Here is an 8773-nt window from a genome sequence, read left to right as displayed (position 1 = left end):
ATATTGTGGAACTTTTTGTTTTGTATTGTTTTTTTTTTTAAAGAAAGAAAAAAACAAAAAAGGAAGGGACGAAACAAAAACAAGGCTTTTTTTTTTAAAAAAAAGATAAAAAACAAAACAAAAAAGAAAGGGACAAAACAAAAACAAGGCTGCTCAAAGGATCGTCTGGTCTAATCCCACATTCATGAACCTAACTTTTCAAGCTAAAACTATTCCTCTTCAAATAGCAAAGAGTTCAGCTTTTAACTTTCAAGACACTAATACTTAGATAGTGTTCCAAACAATCTCTAAACCAAAATTGGTTCTTGTTGGAAAAAGCATCTTAGATATAATAATATGGGTTATTCTAATGTGATTATGGAAAAGTATAGGGTACCAACATATTATCTGCCAATTTATTGTCAACAATAATTAATTATTATATTTTAAACACATATATAAAGAGATACATCCAAAAAATATATCTATAAAGACACTTTTATTAAGTACAGCTATAAAAAAGACATTTTTATTAGACACATTCACAAAGACACTTCCATTAAATACAGTTATAAATAAGAGTTGGCAGAAATTGGCAAAAATGCTGTCAATAACGTAGCGGGATTGATTTTTATTATTAAACAACATTGTTAAAAAATGTTACTTAAAAAAAATATTACTAAAATATAAAAAAAATGTGACTTTAACTTTAACGACACTTACATAATCATCATAGCCACTATAACATAGATAAAGCTCTGCAATTGACAAGTTATTTTAGAGGCTTACCCAAACCAGCAAAATTCACATATGTGCTAATGAAGGTTTGAAATATTGATAATTTCTACTTTACTACGTACCAACAGAACCAGGTTGCATCAATGAAAAAAAAAAAATTTGTGCAGAGCCCACATTTCAAATAAAACCATCCTCAAGATTCATTGCCAAATTGAAAATATGCCCTCCCAACACATATTTAAATAAAAGAGACTTATTCTTTTAAGATAATTTTTTTTCATAATTTGTGTTGCTGGTCAAAGAATTGCTATTACTTGATATGCATTGTTACATCATGCACTTTGTATAGTTTTAGCTTGTTAGTTAGATTAGGCAATTAGAAGATGCAACTTGATTAGTTTGTTAGAATAATTTGTTAATTCTTATTCAGGGTATTAGTGTAAATAGTGATAAAGGTTAATTAGTGTGTGTATATTATTCTGCCTCTGGTTAGTATATATATAAACCAAAGCTTGCTGATATACATGAAATGTATGACTCTAGTTTCGGTTAATCAGAATTCATTCAATTCTCTTCTCTTTTATGTGTTATTCTACCGCAACATGGTATCGTGAGCTTCAAGATTCACGCTCAATCGCCTCATTCCTTTGTCCTTTCTTTTTTTTCTTTTCTCAATTCTTCAAGCTTCTCTTCTCATGTGCTCTTTTTCACCAATGGCGTTCATCATTGCTGGATCGTCCACCAACAAACCAGCACCGGTTCTATGAAAAACTCAATGATAAAAACTTCAACACGTGGAGGCCTTTGGCTTGGCTGACAGTTCAGACTCTTGGCTTAGAGCATCATCTTGATGCGTCAAAAACTCCACAACGTTATGTGAAGAGTTCACGATCCAAATCTACAACCTCTTCTAAAACTGCCAAGACGGATTCACCTCCAACTCAAACACCAACTACAATATCAGAATTGATTCAAGAATCAGATGAATATAAAGAGTGGCGTCAAACAGATCTTGCCCTTACTACGTGGCTTGTGGCCTCCATGACAACCACCTTCACGAGCAAAGTGCTCCATTGCACAAGGTTTGCTGATGCATGGTCCACCATCATTGATTACTTTACAACTGCATCAAAGACACGTGTTCAGAGCTTGCAATCTCAGCTCAGATCAGTTGAAAAACAGGTATCATTGCTGATTATCTAGCTCGAATTGGGCAATCAGTCAAATCTCTCTTGGCTATTGGCTATCAATTGCAAGAGGATGATCACATCCAAGCAATTATGGATGGCTTACTGGAGGAGTATAGCGGCTACATCACAAATGTTATGTCACGTTTGGGAACCTTCTCTGTAAGCGAAGCTGAGTCTTTCTTGCTTGCATATGACGATATGATGGTTCGATTCAGGAATTCCTCTTAGGGAAATGCAATTGCCAATCTTGCTCAAAACTATTTTCAAGGTTCTATTCATGGTGGTCCCTCAAGAAGAGCTCGTGGAGGACGTTTTTAAAGAGGTGGTCGCTCATCTTGGAACAATCAACGTCCACCTTGTTAAATTTGTGGTAGAGGAGGACATGGAGCATGAAATTACTAACCACCACCACATCTCCCTCATTTCATCAACCACGTGCATACTACACAGCACCTCCATCCATTACGGAATCACTTTGATACCCTGACTCTGGGGCTACCCATCATGTGACATCTGACCCAAACAACTTTCTTTCTTCAACACCAAGCTTGATGAATTTTGATAATCTCTTTGTAGGTAATGGTACAAGTATACCAATCGCAAACTCTGGCTCATTTATTTTAATTGATCCTCATAATAATGTTAGCTTTAAAACTTTGAATCTCTTGTATGTTCCAAAAATCACTCAAAATTTACTTAGTATGTCAAAATTCGCTGAAGACAACAATGTATACTTTGAATTTTGGCCTAAAACATGTCTTGTTCGTGATCAGGTATCAAGGAAACTCCTTCTTCAGAGAATTACTAGAGGAGGATTATATGTGTTTGACAATTTGTTTGTTCCAAGAAGTGTGAAATTGTTGAAAGATAATGATAGTTCTTTGACATCTGTTTTGTATACTTCCCAAAAAAAGTTTCTTCTATTTCTTTTTTGTCTTCAGCCATTTGTAATTCAGTTTTTTATTTCAATAATATGAATAATAACGTTGTACCATTCCATGATGATAGTAATAAATTAAAAGTTGTTCACCCTAACTCTACTTATATCAATTCTATTATGCATCAGTATATTCCTTATTATAGTTCTTTATTGACCAATTGTAATAATTATAATTTGTATGATCTTTGGAACAAAAGGTTAGGTCACTCAGCTACTGCCACTGTTATCTGAGTTATGAATAATTGTGGTATTTCTAAGACATCTAAATTCAGTCCATCTCATGTTTGTGAAAGTTGCTCAAAAGGAAAAATGCGTGCCTTACCATCTTATCCCTCTGATTCCACATATAGTAAGCCATTGAAACTTGTTTTTGCTGACATTTGGGGCCTACCTCAGTGAATTTTAGATTTGGTTATAAGTTCTATATCTGTTTTATTGATGCTTACTCTAAGTACTCTTACCTGTTCTTATTAACTAACAAATTCCAAGCACTCACGGCTCTTAAAGTGTATAAAATACTATGAAAAACCAAACTGGTTGTAGGATAAAATCTTTACAAACAGACCATGGAAAGAAGTTTATGTCAAAGTCTTTTATAGATTTTTCACCACAAAAAAAGGGTTAAAATGTCAGATCTTTTGAAAATTACGGCAGTTTGAACTGTCATTATTATCAAAAATGGCGCCTCCAAGAAACGCCGGTATTCTGAGCACCATTCTGATTATTACGACGGTTTTGTGACGGTTAAAACTGCCATTTTAACCGAATAAAACGGCGGTTTGTTGGTGTTTAAAATGGCGGTTTCTAACTGCCATTTTTACCAGGACATAATGACATCATTTTGCTTAAAATGGTGTTTTCTAACCGCCATTTTTACCAAGATATAATGGCATCGTTTTCGTTTAAAATGGTGGTTTCTAACTGCCGTTTTTACCAGGGTATAGTGACATCGTTTTCATTTAAAATGGCGGTTTCTAACCATCGTTTTTACCTAAGTATGATGAAAATTTTATGCTTTTTAAAATGAGATTGAAACTACCTATTTGAAGTGACATTTTTGGAACTCAAACTTTAAAATCTCATAATAACCAAAAGGCATAGCCTTAAATCAAATATTATAACAAGATTTTTAATTCATACATGGTCTCCGAAAATCAAAAGTCATAATCCAAAAACAAAGTATCAAAGATAACATTTTTCAATAATTCGTCTTTTATATATATATATATATATAATCCTCAATACATAAAATCTTTATCATGCAAGATCATGCTTTCTTGTTGTTCGCTCCGGAAAACATACTTTCTAGCTCTTTTGGTGATAAAATTTCACTCTCTTGATCCAATCCCTACAATAAAAATATAATTATGAGCACAATAAAAAATATTATCTAGTTAAACTCTAGTTAATAATTAATCAACTTGAAATGAACCAAATCCTTAGGATTTTTTACAAGAAATTTCTAATTCAAGTTTCGAAACATGCATGCAAACAAAATATATTTCTTTCCATATTATAGTTACAGTATGATATGATTATGATAATATGATACTATATCAACCAAATAACATTGCACGCAATAATAGATTAGGATTAGCTAATTCTCATTCTTGGCAAAAAGTCTAAAGAAGGCATATTTGTAGGTTGACTGAATTCCTGTTGATTAGAGAGAATAATTAAAAGAAGATCATATAATATAAGGTTTCTTTTGGAATCATGAACCACCCTCATCGTCATCCTTTCATAAAGTACATTGTTTATTTATTTTTCTCCTCTTATCCAATACAGTCCACAGATTACTATAAACTTATCATCCTCTCAGTACTACAAAAATATGATTTGTTTATGCTTTTTTGTTAACTTTTTCTTATTTAGAATAATAATAGAGCATAATGTCACACTCACACAGCTACACCAAGGGCCACAGAAATATTTCCACATGATTAAGAAAATTTTACTTCCTAGGGAAAAACTGAAGGAGGTAAAACAAAGAAAAAAAAATTATATTTGTATCTGTAAAACTTGTTGAATAGGGAACATTCTAGTTAATTGCACTGGAATTTTACCTCTTTTTTTAGAAGCAATATAGAAGACTAGCGCTTGCAATTGCACTTTAATGGTATCCAACTCTTCTTACACATTTGGACCACAAGTAAATGATGTGCTAGTATCATTTGAAGAACCTAAATTCATCTGACTAATCCTTGTAGTGTTGCTCTTGAAAGCAACTGTTAGAACAGCTCCATGCCTAAACCTCGAAGACGACCAGGATGCTCTTTCCCAAGAACTACTTCAAGAGCATCAAGAGGAGAACTAATAGTTGATTCCGCCGCTTGTTGCCTACTATGTGCTTCAATCTTCTCCTATATATATATAAAAAGAAAGAGAAAGAATCAAACATAGTATTATCTTATAAAAAAGAAAGAAAATAAATACAAACAAAAATTTAAAAAAAAATCCAGGTGATAGCATCAGTGATGCATGCTCGATCTAATCCACGAATTTGAGAAGTGTCGTATAGAACCCCATTTGAAGCACTTGTATTGCAATCCCAACAATTAACGCATGCTTAACCCCAGGTTCAATAAGAGCTTTCAAATTAGCCCCATTGAAGTACCCTGAGATGGATCAAAGTTCAAATTCTTTAATGAAATAGTAAAGTTTAAATGACCAATTTATTAAAAGTATCATTCTCTTAATTAAACGTTTGAACAATAAGCTATCAATTATTAGACTAGATTTGAAGTTTGGAAACTGACATAATTTTCAAGATAGAGGTAGTAAACTTGACAATCCAGCAGAATCCACAAGCATGGTGGCCACCTTCATATCTTCATACACAAACAAGAAAAGGAAGAAATAAACAAGCCATCAACATTGGAAAGATAGACCTAATCATTTTGACAAATAGGATAAAGTCTACAAAAATTAGTCTTCAACGATAGATTTTAATAATGCAACAACATATTACAAATGTATTTCTAAACTAATGCAATTACAGTTTACATTCGTCAAACTAGTTTAGTTTATTATTCATCAAGAATCCTAACACTTTAATGTTACAAATGGATGAAAACCAGAAATAGAAAATACAGTCCCTAACATAAACGGAACACAAATGAGGCATTTGGAAGAGTGAGGGATGGTGGCAAAGGCACAAAGCAGAGGAATGGAGGAACGTCAACGGCAGCAGCACAGCGAGAGCGGCAGAACACAAATTGCAGAGGAACGTCGTCGGCGGCACAAACTGCAGAAATGACTTCTCCACTCGCGATGAATCCTCGCAAACAGCCTAAAAAGAGAGACTCATCACAGATGAAGGAAAGGAGAGGAAAGGAAGCTGACCTGGATCATCACAGAGGAAGGCATTGATGATTTTGGCAGAGAAGATACAGAAGACGACAAGGAGAGGAAGCTGGAGGAGACGTCACCAGAGGAGAGCGCCACTATAGGAGATGTCGCCGAAGGAGGTCGACGCCGGAGGAGATGTCACCGGAGAAGTTCGTCGGAGAACGCAAGAGGATCAGAGATTGTCGCACAGGCCATCCAGAAGCAACAGCGTCACACGCGTATGGTTTCAACTAAGGGTTTCCAAAATTTAGGGATTGATCATTCTTCTTTTATACCTAGGTGATACCGGCGGTTCAAAACCGCCATAATTACCAAAACCGCCACAAATCTAAAAAATCAATTATGGCAGCAAAAAGAAACGCCAGAATATCCAAATATTATGACGGTTCTTCAAAATTGCCGTAATATAAATGCCATTTTAACCTCTTTTTTTGTAGTGTTTTACAAAAACATGGAATTAAACAAAGCCTATCCTGTCCGTATGCCCACCATCAACAAGGAAGTGTTGAAAGGAGACATAGAAGCATCATAGAAACTGGTCTCTCTCTCTTTTAGCCACTGCTAATTTACCTATGTTATTCTGGAAAGATTCATTTGCTACTGTCATGTATCTTCTAAACAGGTTATCTATTGTTATCTTAAACTTTATATCTCCTTTTAAAATTATTTTTAACAAAAAACCATATTACAAGCAGTTTAAAATCTTTGGTTGTGCATGTTTTCCACTTCTTAGACCATACAATAAGAATAAACTTGAATATAGATATGAGAAATGTTTGTTCCTTGGTTATGATAGCAACCATCAAGGTTTTAAATGCATGTCAAAATCTGGTAAAGTCTTTCTTTCTAAAAATGTATATTTTGATGAAAAAGCGTTTCCTTACCATGAAATATCTTGCGTAAATTCAAATTCCTTAGCAACCTACAATAATTCCATGTCTCATACAGAACCAGTATCCTTTATACCTCTTCCAAATAACAACTCTAATCGATCCAATTCCCTCAATCAATCTATTTCATCCTCTCTGACTTTTATATCTCCACATAGTCCTTCTAACTCACCAAATTCTTCATCTCCTCCAATCAATTTAGATACTAATTCTCAAACCGTATCTCAGACATCTACTCAAAATACTGTTGAAGTGCCGACTAGTGGAAATGACATATGATTACTCCCAATCCCTGACAATACCAACAACCTACACTCTAGGACAACTAGATCAAAGTCTGGAATTAGAAAATCAAAGGCCCTTGTCACTACTCAATCCTATGACTTAAATCAGAATATTTCAAAAACTATCAATCAAGTGTTAAACTGTCCTCACTAGAAATCTGCAATGGATGCAGAATTTAAAGCTCTCTTACAATGTAATACTTGGAATCTTGTTGTTCCACTACCCAATGCCACCATTATTGGTAGAAAATGGGTTTTTGCTATCAAAAGAAATAGCAAAGATGACATTATACGATATAAGGAAAGACTTGTTAGAAAGGGATTTTACCAACAAGAGGATGTAGATTATGATAAGATCTACATCCCTATAATAAGGCCCTTCACTGTGAGGATTTTCCTCATAGTTGCCCTAACCCAAAGATGGGTTATGATGCAATTTGATTTTGACAATGTATTTCTCAATGGAATTCTTCAAGAACAAGTGTTTATGCAACAACCACAAGGATATGAACACTCAAATACCAGACTTGTGTGTAAATTAAATAGAGCTCTTTATGGTCTAAAATAAGTTCCTAGAGCTTAGTTTATAACTCTTAAAACAAAGCTCGAAATGTATGGATTCATAAACACCAAGTCTAACACATCATTATTTGTAAGAAAAACATCTGAATCTATTACACACCTCGTTACTTATGTGGATGACATTGTGGTAACTGGGAGCAATCTTAGTGAGATTGAAGAACTGATTCAAAAATTGAATGCTGTGTTTTCTTTAAAGGACTCGAAAATGTTCAATTATTTTCTTGGATTGAAAAGTGTCATATATAAAGGATGGAAATATTCTTCTTTCACAACAAAATTTTGCTACTGATTTGTTGAAAAAAACAAGGATGATAGACTCGAATCCTATTACTATCCCGATGGTTTCATCGCTAAAATTATATTCTAAGGATCCAGACCTCTTTAAAGACCCGAAGCTGTATAGAAGTGTTGTGGGAGCATTACAATATCTCACTACAACTCAACCAGATCATGCCTACTCTGTGAATTGTGTTTTATAGTTTATGCATGAGCCAACTATCTAGCCTTGGAAAGCTGTAAAGAGAATACTCAGATTTGTGAAAGGTATAGTTAATCATGATTTGGTGTTCACTAAGTGCTCTAATTATAGAATACTAGCTTTTGCTGATGCATATTAGGTTGGAGATATTGATGATCGAAAATCAATTTGAATTTTGTGTGAAAGGTATAGTTAATCATGATTTGGTGTTCACTAAGTGCTCTAATTATAGAATACTAGCTTTTGCTGATGCATATTGGGTTGGAGATATTGATGATCGAAAATCAATTTCTGGATTTTGTGTATATTTTAGTGACAATTTGGTTTCATGAAAATTCCAA

General features: G+C 33.9%; 1 long non-coding RNA gene across 1 annotated transcript; it reads right to left on the bottom strand.

Annotated features, from left to right (window-relative positions):
* On the bottom strand, positions 3951–6758 carry LOC107639751. The gene is made up of 4 exons (XR_002361661.1): positions 6193–6758; positions 5607–5678; positions 4914–5465; positions 3951–4195 (listed from the first exon to the last, which is right to left on the bottom strand). It is a non-coding gene; the product is annotated as an uncharacterized LOC107639751 (long non-coding RNA).

This window comes from Arachis ipaensis, chromosome B04 (genome assembly GCF_000816755.2).
Source record: "Arachis ipaensis cultivar K30076 chromosome B04, Araip1.1, whole genome shotgun sequence".
NCBI classification, from domain to species: domain Eukaryota; kingdom Viridiplantae; phylum Streptophyta; class Magnoliopsida; order Fabales; family Fabaceae; genus Arachis; species Arachis ipaensis.
Note: the sequence above shows the minus strand (reverse complement) of the source record. Positions and strands in the feature narration are given on the sequence as shown.